The sequence below is a fragment of the Gastrolobium bilobum genome, unplaced genomic scaffold (assembly GCF_033153095.1).
Source record: "Gastrolobium bilobum isolate Gb01-03AN ecotype WA unplaced genomic scaffold, APGP_CSIRO_Gbil_v1 utg1095, whole genome shotgun sequence".
Lineage (NCBI taxonomy): Eukaryota > Viridiplantae > Streptophyta > Magnoliopsida > Fabales > Fabaceae > Gastrolobium > Gastrolobium bilobum.
Window position 1 is genome coordinate 81810 of NW_026897243.1, and position 12419 is coordinate 94228.

The window sequence follows — 12419 nt, forward strand, 5'->3', positions numbered from 1 at the left end:
CTGAAGACTTCACTCTTCTAAACACATTTACCTAGCCTTCTTCTTCACCTATTGAGCGCATAGCAAGCCTCTTTGTGATGGTCAATTGGTGGCTTGACAAGAAGAGTTCTTGCATCTTGACGTGGGTGGTGTGGATCAACGTTAGAGGGTTTGAACCCTTCAAACCTAACACTGATCATCTTGGAGTTTTGAACTCACAAACAAAGGTAACATCATACTGTCATAAAGCATGATTCTTGATTGCATGTGTGATTCCGCATAAGAAAAATTTTTGTTTTTCCTCTCACATGCTACGTGTAACACCCCGTATAAAGCAGCGCTTAATTAAAAATGTGGAATATCTTTTTCTTTTCAATTATGATGTCATTATCATTACCAACTTGCTTATTAATCAATTAATAAAACATCGCCTGTATGTAATTGCAATAAAACAGCTAACTGAAATACCTTATAACATAGATAATAAAAGTGTGGCTCTAGTCACAGAACTACAACAACGTAGACCGGACCATCTGACAATTTATACAACTCCAATCTAAAAGTACTAACATAAAGTGTCATGGACAATCCCCATGCTCACTCAAATAAGGCAACACGCCCAACATCAGTCTCAACAACAACATAATCATAAATAGCGGAAAACATAAAAAGCATCTAAATCCAGTCATGGCAGCAATACAACATAATATCAATTTCAGCTAAGCTCTGGCCTCCTGCCGCCAGAGGCATCAGTCACCATACTACCTGAACCTGAAATAAGCATTCCCCAAACGTGGGGTGAGATCTCTAAACAAGAAATCTCAGTAAGACAAGGGGTCCTCAAGGATCTTCCACCCCAAGCTCACTTACATGTGCAATATAAGTTTAAAAGCAGTTCATCAATATCATTTCTAAAACAGTGTAATGCAATAGATAATCATGTCATGTGTGTCAAATCTATTCTACTAGCCAGAGAAATGCAGGATTTATATACGCCAAATACCCACACATAGTGCAAGACGCTACTTGCATTCACCCCGGATCACCATATCGTATGACGCCACATACTCAGGCTTACCGTCAAGATGAAACAACACATGCATATTAAAAGCCATTACACATAAAGCTCAACAGCATTTCAAATATTCAAAGCATGTAACACAGCATGCATTTAACCACACCCCCGTGGGACATGGTGGAACCACATCAAGGCTAAACCGACGACACAAAAGCTTACCTTGCAAGCTAACACCCAAAGCCAAGAGTCCACAACTCAAAGTTCAAACACAGCAGATTCACAATCTGTTATGGACCAATATTATATCAATAATAATACACCACAAGCATATAACTTAAAGACAACGCCTTTCCTTTACGTTTTACGTCTTAAGGCTCCATACCAAGCCATAAGCCCTTAATCACTTGATTCTGACTTAGTTCATTAATTACAGAAGTTCAACTTCATCAATCTAGGGTCCACAAACCCCCCAATAGCGCCTACTGTACACACAACACAACTATTGTTCTATGAAATCCCAGAATATCCGGATATTCCTCGGGACTATATCCGGATATGCAATATCCGGATATTTCACTGTACATATCCGGATATACAATATCCGGATATCCAGATTCCCATATCCGGATATCCAATATTCGGATATCCAAATCCCATATCCGGATATCACATATCCGGATATTTCTCGGGCACATATCCGAATATTTCACGACAGAATGCAGAAACTGTATTTCGTGAAGATATCCTTCCAAGGTTTCATTTTTAACACTTTCAAACGTTAAAGCATGCATCTTTATACTGTTTAAGGGTCATACCACTGTTGGTTACTTGTTTAACTCTTTAAACATGCAAAGACACCTCTTTTATTCAACAAAACACATGATCAAGGTTGGTACAACTCTCCAAAGCTTAAAACAGAGGAAGAAAGGCTCTTGGAGCTCTCAAATCTGCCTCTACATGTCTGACCTTCAAGGCACACGAAAATGGTGATCAAGAGTGATCCTTTCACATAAAAGTTCACTCCTTGAAGCTCCCACAACCAACAGAAAGCCCCAACTACACCAATGCAAGAACTCAGCCCCAAACCTTGACTCAAGACAGTTCCCACAACTCAGAAGATGGGACCTCAACCTCTCAAGGCACTCGCCCAAGTGTTTACTCACTCAAAGAGGAGAAGAAATGGAGCAAAGGTGGCAACTTGGCTCACAAATGGAGGAGAAACCAGAGGAAAGCAACCAGCAGCTGACCAGCCTCCTAACACTCACGCATGAGTCAGTTTTCTAGGGCAATGTGCCCTTAATAAGGGTATTTATAGTCACTTACCCAATTAACACACAATATTAACTTTAATTCCTACGCTTAGCATTTTAATCCCAAACTTTGGAATATGAAACTACACATTTTTCCAAGAATTATCATATTTTTCTTATAATTTTCTGAGCACATTTTCGATACGCGCTTTTTATAGCCAGTATCAGTTTCTGGCATCAGTTCTCATTATTTGGACTTGAAACTCGTTTTACAAGTCCTACATATTATTCTAGTAATTATCATGCACTTACATTAATTTTCCGGGATACTTTTTCGGTACGCATTTATATCGACTAGCAGAACGGTATCTGCACTTTTCTTCCGAAAAGCGACTTTCAGCATTCTTAATCACTTACTATAATTATTGAAGCCTCATAATAATTATTAGGGTCAATTATGGAATCATTTCCTATTTCTCATAATTTATTAATTAAATTCCTTAATTAACGGTGCGGGTTCTTACACTACGGCCTTCAAGGCCAGTTACTTTCACAAGTTTCCCTTAGCCAGCTTCCATCTAACACTACCAAAGTAGTTCACTAACCCGGCATCATCAAGTTTGCCTACTGAGATTAGGTTCAGACGCATATCGGGAACATGCCTTACATCTTTCAACACAAGTCGGCATCCGACATCCGTGGTCAGAGTTAGATCACCGACACCAACAATCTTGCTGGTCACTTGATTTCCCATCTTCACGACTCCAAAATGACCACCTCGGTAAGAGGAGAAAAAACCTTTGTGTGGAGTAATGTGGAAGGAGGCACCAGAGTCAACAATCCAGGTGCAGTCATCATATGCAACATTCAGATAATTATCCTCACCAAGGAGGAATATCTCGGCATCCGGGTTGGCAGCCACCGCAGTGGTGCTCTTGTCTTCTCTCTTCTTGGGAATAATCTGATCCGGCTTCACAGAGCCATTCTTCTCGTCATTCTGCAGGGTCTAGCAGTCTGGCTTCTTATGGTCTGTCTTTCCACAGTAAAAGCACTTCAACTCATATTTCGGCTTTGACCGACCTCTGGACTTTTCTCGTCTGTCACGACCTCTACCCCCGCTTTTGCTTCTACCTCGGGAGTCAGATTTCCCTTTGTTCTCAACAATATTGGCCTCTAACGTGCTTGAAATACCTCGTTCTCTTTTCCTAACTTCTTCGCTCAGGAGGTTGTCTGTCATGACATCCATCTTCAACTTTCCTTCTGGAGCTGAATTACTCAAAGTCACCACCAGAGTATCCCAGCTTTCTGGCAGCGAGCTCAACAGCAGCAAAGCCTGCATCTCATCATCAATTTTGATCTCAGCTTTTGACAGCTGATTCACAATACCTTTATAGGTGTTGAGGTGTTTAATCATGCTCATGCCGTCCTTGTATTCAAGCTTCACAAGTCGGCAAACCAGGTATGCTTTATTCCTGGGAGTCTTTTTCTGAATCATGGACTCCAGCTTCGTCCACAACTTATACGTGTTCGTGAACTCGGACACGTGCTCAAAGAGGCTTTTATCAATATATTTCCTGATCGTGGCTACCGCCTTCCGACTCACGATCTCCCATTCCTTATTAGTTTTTCCTGCCGGTCTCTCATCAAGGATAATGGACTCATGTAAATCTTTGCAGTAGAGATGATCTTCCATCATCGGTCTCCAATAGGTGAAATTATCTGCGGTTAACTTGAACATGCCTCCATCATTGGTTATGCCACTGGTCTCCATCTCGTCTCCCTCAGAACCCGTCGAACTCGGGCTCTGATACCACTGTTGGGAACTCGGTTCCCTCAGATCGGGTCAAGGGCCTTTTGCGGAAGTCAGTCAGCAAGATCCTGATCTCGGATCTCGGCAATACCTCGGCTTGAACTTCACCAGGTCGGGAAGCGCAGCGGAAAAATCAAAAACGAAAAATTACAAAACAGGAGAGAGAGAAGAAGAACACAACCAGATTTAACGTGGGAAAACCTTCTTCAATGAAGAAGTAAAAACCCATGGCACCTAATCCAGATCAAAAAATCCACTATGAAAATAATGGTTACAAAGAATCAAATATACCAATGTGGTGGTTAACTCAACCTCTCCAACAATGGTGATAATCAAACTACCCTAGAGATGTTTCACTCAAACTCTCTCTAGAGATCTCTCAAATGCAAAGCATAAAGCTTTGCTCAAATAATCAAATAATTATCTCTCAAATTTTCTCTCTTATTCACTTAACCTAGTCTCCACCCACAACTAATGAATATATAGAGGAGGTGAGATCTAGGGTTAGGATTTTTAGGAAACTCCTCAATGGGCTTGGGCTTAGCATTGAAGGAGGAAGCCCATCATTATGTTAGAAACTCGTGTAACAGCCCGTTGTACACACTTTCACCCTTTCTTTGAGCTCTATTTTTTCGGTGCTAGTTCATCCTCAGTTGCAGCTTGCTGGACTTATTCAGTTGCTTGCCTGACCTCAGAGATATAGTGTTGACATTTGCATTCCCTTTTGGATTTAGAACTGTTTGAGGTTAAATCTGACTCATTGATGTTACCAACTGGCCAATATGTGTTTGTAGGTTCTGAATTGTAGATTCAAATTGCTGCTAAAATTGTAAGTTGTTCATCGCCATCTGCTTCATGAAATCTTCCAATGAAGGACCGCTATTGTTTTGTTGTTGAACTATTATTTTGTTATTGGGTTGGTGGCTGCTGTTGCAATTACAGTGGAGGTGCAGCCTGTTGGAAATTCTGCCTCTGCTGATAAGGAAGAAGGCTCTATTGGATCAGGTTCTGATTGAACTTCATGTTGGGATGATCCTTCCAGCCAGGATTGTAAGTATTGGCGAAAGGATTATATTGCTGCTACTGATACTGTAATTTTCCAAGAAAAACTCCTGCAGCAGCTACTGTCTGGTCAAATGGAGGGATGCTACCATGCAAGGAGGGGAAGACATCTATGGGATGAAGAGGGTTACAACAAATGCCATATGGGTTGCTCATCTATGGAATGGGAGGCTGCACTATATGTGTTACTTCCAACTATCTCACCAGCGAGGTTAATTCATCAAGCATATTTTCAAATCTCTGATTGTCTATGCTTGATGCTACAACATGAGCTATTGAAGATTGGACTGAGGATGCTTGCACTTGGAACACCGCACTGTTGTTCGCTATGGTGCCAAATTCTTGAGCATTGATTGTTATTTCTGCAATATGATTCTTTAATTTTCTAGGCTTAGGTTGAGTGTATTTCATACAATTAGCCCAAATTCAGACAGTTTTTGCCAAATTATCATTTTACCCCTACGGGGACTTAACCCTAAAATTAGGATTTTCACTTAATTAACTCTCTAATCAAGCATTAATTTTCAATTCGTGTAATTTGATTATTTGGGTTATTATAAATAAAGGTAGAATATGTTCTATTATTGTACTTTGAATTGAGCATGACTCACAATAGTGGATTTGTTTCAAAATTGGATAGAGGTATCCAAATTGGGGTCGTGTCTCACAATTCACGTTAAAATAATTGTGTCACTTTTTCCCTTTACTCTTTGTTCTGTCCTTAAGACAGAGATGTCCAGCCCAGTAGGCTGGTATGTCGATCTTGGATCTAGTGCCCTCTCCAAGGTATCTATAAATGAGATACCCTTGAGTCAAGCAGATCACTGTGCACAGAATACTATAACGGCGTTAGCCAATGAGGTGTGTGTGCGCGCACAGTGACAACATAACAGTAAGAGAGAGAGAGTGTAACGTACCTTTAGGGTTTACCTTGTATTTATAGAGGTTACCTGTAGGTAGTGTGTATGGGCCTTTGGTACCTCTGATGAAGGCCTAGGCCTGTTTGCTATGTTGTCGTATTAGGATTAGTATCCTTGATGGATATCTATCCTTTGTTAATATCAATCCGTATCTTAGATTGCCTCTGGTTGGGCTTACCACTTAATAGGCCCATTATATGGGTCCATAACAGTTGTCCCTCAACCCAGCTACCTGGGTGTCCGAGTAGTCGGGGTGAACTTACGTGTGCATCTCTTCAGGTTTTTGCCCCTGAATGTGTTCGCATTTTTGCAGACTTTGCATGCTCCGCTTGTGATGGAATTTTTTCCATACGGGGTGTCCCTTGCCCCTTTATGTCGACGGGTTGAGCATCAACCCGATGAGATATGTTGCGTATCCCACCTTCTGGGCCGGGTATAATCCTGAGCTGTCGGGTTCCTACAGCCGTGTTATCCCGTGATGTAACTATGTAAGCGTATCTGTTTATGTCGAGTTCTTTGTTTATGCCGTGTTCATCGCCATTTTCCTTCGTTGCACTGCTTTGCTGGTTGAGCATCAACCATGTTCCTACACCGAGTTAGGAATACGCTTAAGTTGTTCGAATCTCACCGGCTGGTTTCCCTCAAGCGTTATACCTTAACTCAGATTATGTCTTCATGCCTATTTGTTTGGTCGACGGGTTGTGCATGAACCCGTAGAGTCTTTCATGGGGTAGCCGGGTAGAAGATGCGCTTTGGTAGTCGTGAGTCGACTATTGAGTAACCTCAAGTGTCAACGCTTAACCCGGTTAACAGCTGTATGAGTATATATCTTGTCTTATCTGTTGGTTTGGAATTACTCATTTCATTCTGCCACGTGGTACGGCCCGCGTGCTTTAGCATGTTGCATCTGTTTTGTGTCGTCGCTGTGTTTCGTGCGCATTTACTGCAGCATCGTTTCAGTTGTCTAATCATTGCTTTTTGGGGTAAATTGGCAGTAATGACCTTGCCCCTTGGCTTTCTCCGTGCTGTGGTTTCCGCGCATGATAACTGCGGTTTCCACCCACGATTGTGGCAGTTATGATTTGGCAAGCGGAAAGACCTAAATTTCCCCAATGGTCACTAGTCATGGCTATATAAGCCTCTGTTTCCCCTTACATTTTTCGTTTGCCTTCTGAGCATTGTGCATCAACCTCATTTCGCTTATGATGAACCCTTAGTTCATCAGGTTTTTAAGCATGAATTAATATCAATTTGTGTGATTAAATGGATGAAAAAGAGGTTAATGTCCTGGAAATCTCTCAAATACAAGTTCTGAAGCTTATGTTGAAAATTTACATTGTTTTTGTAGGGAAATGAAGCTCAAGAAGCAAAAGAGAGAAGGAAGAAGATTCTGAAGAATGGGAAAATTCTAAGTGTTGGGCGCTAAAACGCCCAAAACTGAGCGTTTTAGCGCCCTGTTGCACAAAAGATGCTGGTGCTGAACATTAAAACGCCCAAAACTGAGCGTTTTAGCGCCTGAACATTAAAACGGCCAAAACTGAGCGTTTTAGCGCCCCAAGACAGTTAAAAGCAGTTGGGCATCCGTCAAGGTTGAGCGCTAAAACGTCCAGAAATGAGAGTTTTAGCGCCCATGTCAGTTTTCAGTTGTAATTTGTAAATTATAAAAAGACAAGGGGCCTTCACATTCTGACAGATTCCAGATATCAGATCCAATCTATCATATCTCATTCTGACTTTTCCCATCACACTAGGAGAAGGGAGATCAGATCAGGTCTTTCATAGATCTGATCTGACTCCTCATTTTCTCTGAATTTCCAAATTCTTTAGGATTAGTTCTTGTAATAGTTAGTATTTCCTATGTAATTGTACTTGGAGATTGAAGACTCAACTATCATGACAATGGAGTTTGATCTATCTTTCTTCTCTTGTTTGTGTTTCAATTATGTCTGAGTAGAGTCCCTTGTAGTCTGATTCAATGGAACTCAAGTTTGAATTTATGAATGGTTAATTAGATGTTTTGTTTATCTATTATGTGATTGTATGAAGTTATCTTGATTAATTCTTCATGTTGAAGAATAGTGTAGAACAGACATGTTTACATTGTTTCTCTATTTTTGACAACTTCATCATCAGTGTTCTAGTAGTCAAGGGATTGATGCTAGGATTCTTATGTGTTCTTAAGACCTTAGTAATTAATGCATGTATTAAGAAAGGAATCACCAAGGGATTGGGGTTTCTGATTAATGTGTCTATCAGGGTAGTAAGGGATTACATCTTGAGATGATAAGAAAAAGGTTAATCAACATCACATGGTAGATAATTCATAATGGAAATTGGTTCATCTATAAATTCATGTTTGAGGGAAAATGACATCTGACTACTTGTTTACATTATAATTTACATTTTAATTATTTATCAAGTTTTAATTCAATTCAGTGTAGTTTCTGGTGACAAGAAATCTATGCAATCTATGAACTTTTGTTTGATTCAACTCAAGTACATATGGTTAGTCAATGCTTGACACAAATCCTCGTGGGAACGATCTTTACTCATCATTTTATTACTTGTACGACTAGTGCACTTGCTAAATGTCCAACAGCTTACTCCCAGCATTTCAATCTCAGTCTTTCATATTTCTTTCAACAGGTATTTGACACATCTTCACTCTTTTGCTGCTTGTGTTTTGTGATTCTGTATTTGAACATTTGTTTGCCAGTATGCTTTTTAAATTTGAAGTTGCATATTTTCCTTCGTCGATTTTTTGTTATTTCTCCAGAATCTATGAAAAACTTCCATAGTTTGCATCTTTCAGAACTTGTGTGTTCCCTCCTGTCGTGCTGGTGGTTATCACCATGCCTTCCTCCTCCTCCATTTGCTATTTGACATTTAGCGTTTTTCAGTTTTTTGACCAAATGAGGGGGGAAAACTCTTTTTCTTCAGCTCTCTGTTTTAAAGGGAAGAGGGAGGAAGATCCTGATTTTTCAAAAATATTCCTCCTGGTGCCCGTTTTTGGCTTTGGGAGATTCCCAGGACCAAAGAAGAAGAGCGGGAAGCTATGCTTCGAGGATGCCGTGGTGGTAGATCTCGGAAATAGGCCAGGGTGTCGAATAGGGAGTTAGGGCCTCCCCGGGGTAGAGGCTGCTCTTCCCGAGATAAAGGTCTCATAAAAAATAGTCCTTCACTTCCGTCTTCTCAATCCGGGGCTGTGCTTTCTTGCCAGCCCATGATCACTTCAGGTTCGCGTTCCAACATCCGTGTTTTCCCTCATCATTCCTCTGTCTTAAGAGGTGTCCCATGTTATTCTTGCGTCTATCTGAGTGCTAAGCTTGTCGAGCAAGGATGTGACTCGTTGGCCGAGTCCACTTTAGAGAGTTGCCGGCATGAGATTTTTGTTGGATCGATGTCGGCATCTGGTGAGGCAAATGATCCGATTACTATTTCTGACGTGCCGAGCTCTTCATCTTCTAGTGACTCGTCATCTAGTAGCATTTTTGATACAAGTATGCCCATTCTTTCCTTCTGATTTAAATTTTTTTGTTTTTCTAGGCATTTATGGCATCCCCTCCTCAAGAGATAGTAGAGGAATATGGTTCTGCCGAGTCGCATTCTGGGTCTCCACCTGCCTCATTGATATCCCAGCTTCCCTGGGTGACTCATGAGGTTTTGAATACCACGTCCAAGCTTTCTTCGGAGGACGTGGCTGGGCTTTCTGTCAGGTTGGTTGAAAATTTTGATATCGTGACTCCCGAAGAAGACGAACCCGTATGTTTAGGCGGAACTAAAGAGGGTCCTTGCTTCTTTTTCTTCTACCGTGATTTCGTTACTCAACTCGGACTCCAGTTTCCCTTAACCGAGTTTCAAACAGAGATACTCAATCATCTGCACATATGCCCTACACAACTCCATCCCAACGGGTGGGGTTTCGTTAAGGCATTCGAGCAGTTTTGTGCCTATCTTGTTCTTCATCCTTCTGTTATGGTTTTCTTTTTCTTCTTTCAAGTTAACTCTTGTCGAACTGGTCGCGAACTGCCAGAACAGAAATGTTGGATTACTGTCAGAGGTGTCCCTGGCCGTAGACTCTTTAAGGTCTACACTGAGTCTTTTAAAGGTTTTAAAGACAAGTTCTTTAAGGTTTGTGCGCATCCCGGTAAGGAGGTATGGTTTCTCCAAAACTGTGGTACCAAGGACGTAGATGGAAAATTTCCCTTATGCTGGTCATCCGATCATTTCCAATTTCCTCCTTCAAGCTACCGCTTCAAAGAATCCTAGTTAGACTCCAATGATATTAATACCGTGATCGCCATCGGTACATACCTTCAGACGCGTCAGCATGCTAGCGTTGCATCTCTCATTTATAAGTCTCAAGAGAAGCTTGATGCCGAATTGAGTATGTGTGATTGCTATATTGAAGTGCTTTGTATTGTGCTTAACAACTGATTTCATTATTTTGTTTTGCAGTTCCCCAAATGGAAAAGCAACCAAACACTCATCCCAGCTGGTTGGACGCGTTGACCAAGGGAAGGAAAGTGTCTCCGTCCGGGTGGTCGCAGAAGGATACTTCCACCGAATTGGAGAAAAAGAGGAAGGCATCAGAGCTGAATCTGAAAAAGGATGCTATCGACAAAACAAAAGCCAATGTGACAGAGAAACGACAAGTTAGGAACAAAGGCAAGGAGATCTCGGCCAAAAATGTTACGCCCTCCTCTCCTCGGCAAGTGATGAAGGCCCCTCCTCCTCCTTCGTCTTTCGGTTTGGCCAAGTATGCCGTATGACAGTCTGGGTTGTCTGATGCTATTCGAGAGGAAGTTTGTCCGCCTGAGTCATTCTCCAGTGCAAACCCTTTCACAACTAAGGAAATTAAGGTGCTGGATGATCTAGAGCTCGGTGGCCTGAAGATGTCTGGGTTAACGAGATCATTGCATTCGTTGAAGCGTAAGTATCTTCGTTCCCTTGATGAGGTTGCTGCCTCTCGGGAGGAAAAAACAAAGACTGTTGCCGAGTTGCTTAAGGTTAAAGAAGATTTGTCATCGTTGAAGGAAAAATATGCCCAAAGTTCGTCTGACTTGGGCAAAGCACAGGAATCCTTGACCCAACTTCAACATGATCATGACAAGCTCCAGTATATCCATGCCTGCAACAGCAAGAGTTTGAGTGATTTCAAAATCAAGTATGAGAAGACGAAGGGGGAGATGAAGGCAGTGCAGGGCAAGTTGAAGGAAACCAAGGCCCAGTTGAGGGAGGCTCAGGACGAAGCTCAACTTTACCGGGGTGAACTTGAAAAGTCCATCACTGGTTCCTTCTACAATGCATTAAGCCAACTGCAAGTTCTGAACCCCGATTTGCTTTTGAATGTGGTTGGCTTAAGCCCATGTGCATATGTTGTTGATAGTCGAATAATTTCTCCAGTTGCCGCCTCTCCTTCCCGTGTTTCGGCTTCACAATCCGGAAAAGTTGCTACCGTTGAGGATGGTGATGAGGCAACTAACCAACCCGAAAAGGAAGTTGAGTCGGCCAATCAATCCGGCGAGGAGGTTATGGTGCTGGAAAATCCTCCTGCCAGCAAGACAAAATGAAGGGTCGGAATGCCGGTTGGAGATGTATTTTGTTGGGGCCTTTGGGCCCATTTTTTATTTATCCTGAATATTGCCGGTTTTACTCCGGTTTGAATTTTACCCTTCAAGCATTGCTTTTTTCGTTGCATATTGTGTTTTGACCATAGATGCATTTATCTATGTATTCGAATTTGCATAACCCAGTATGTCATTGCTGTGTTGCATTTGCTTTGTTAAAAGGCTATCTTCGTGTTTGCATTATCTAAGCGTACAACTTAGTCTTTTTTGCGTATACGTTAACCCTTATCAGAGTTTCCCCTCAGTATATTACTCGGATCGTAACTCGGGATAGCTTTCCTTTCAAAACTCAGTTTTTCCAAGTTATGTAAGAAGTCTTATCCAAGTTGATAGCCGCTTATTAGCGTAAGCTATCAACTTAAAATAGTTTACTAAACTTGTGCATCATACGAGTGCTTTACTCATGACCTGGCTGAGGTCAAAGCATTGTACGGATTCCGCTTTATGTCATTCTCGATGGCGTATGTTTATTGGGACTTAACTATTTTGATAAGTCTGTATGGTCTGAATTTTTAATTCACTTTTATTTAAGGTAAAGACAATGCAATCATATGTCCCTTTTGGCTCATAAACCGAAATAAGGAGCATTTCGACTTGATCAGAGTCGTTATGACACATTGCGCTTGTACCTCAGATGTCGAATTGATGCATCAAAATAAGATAAGGACAAATCTTTAAAAGAAAAGAAACATTCCTCATTTATTGAAATCAAATTGTTGTCCATGTGAATTTGCCGGCACATTCGGCTTT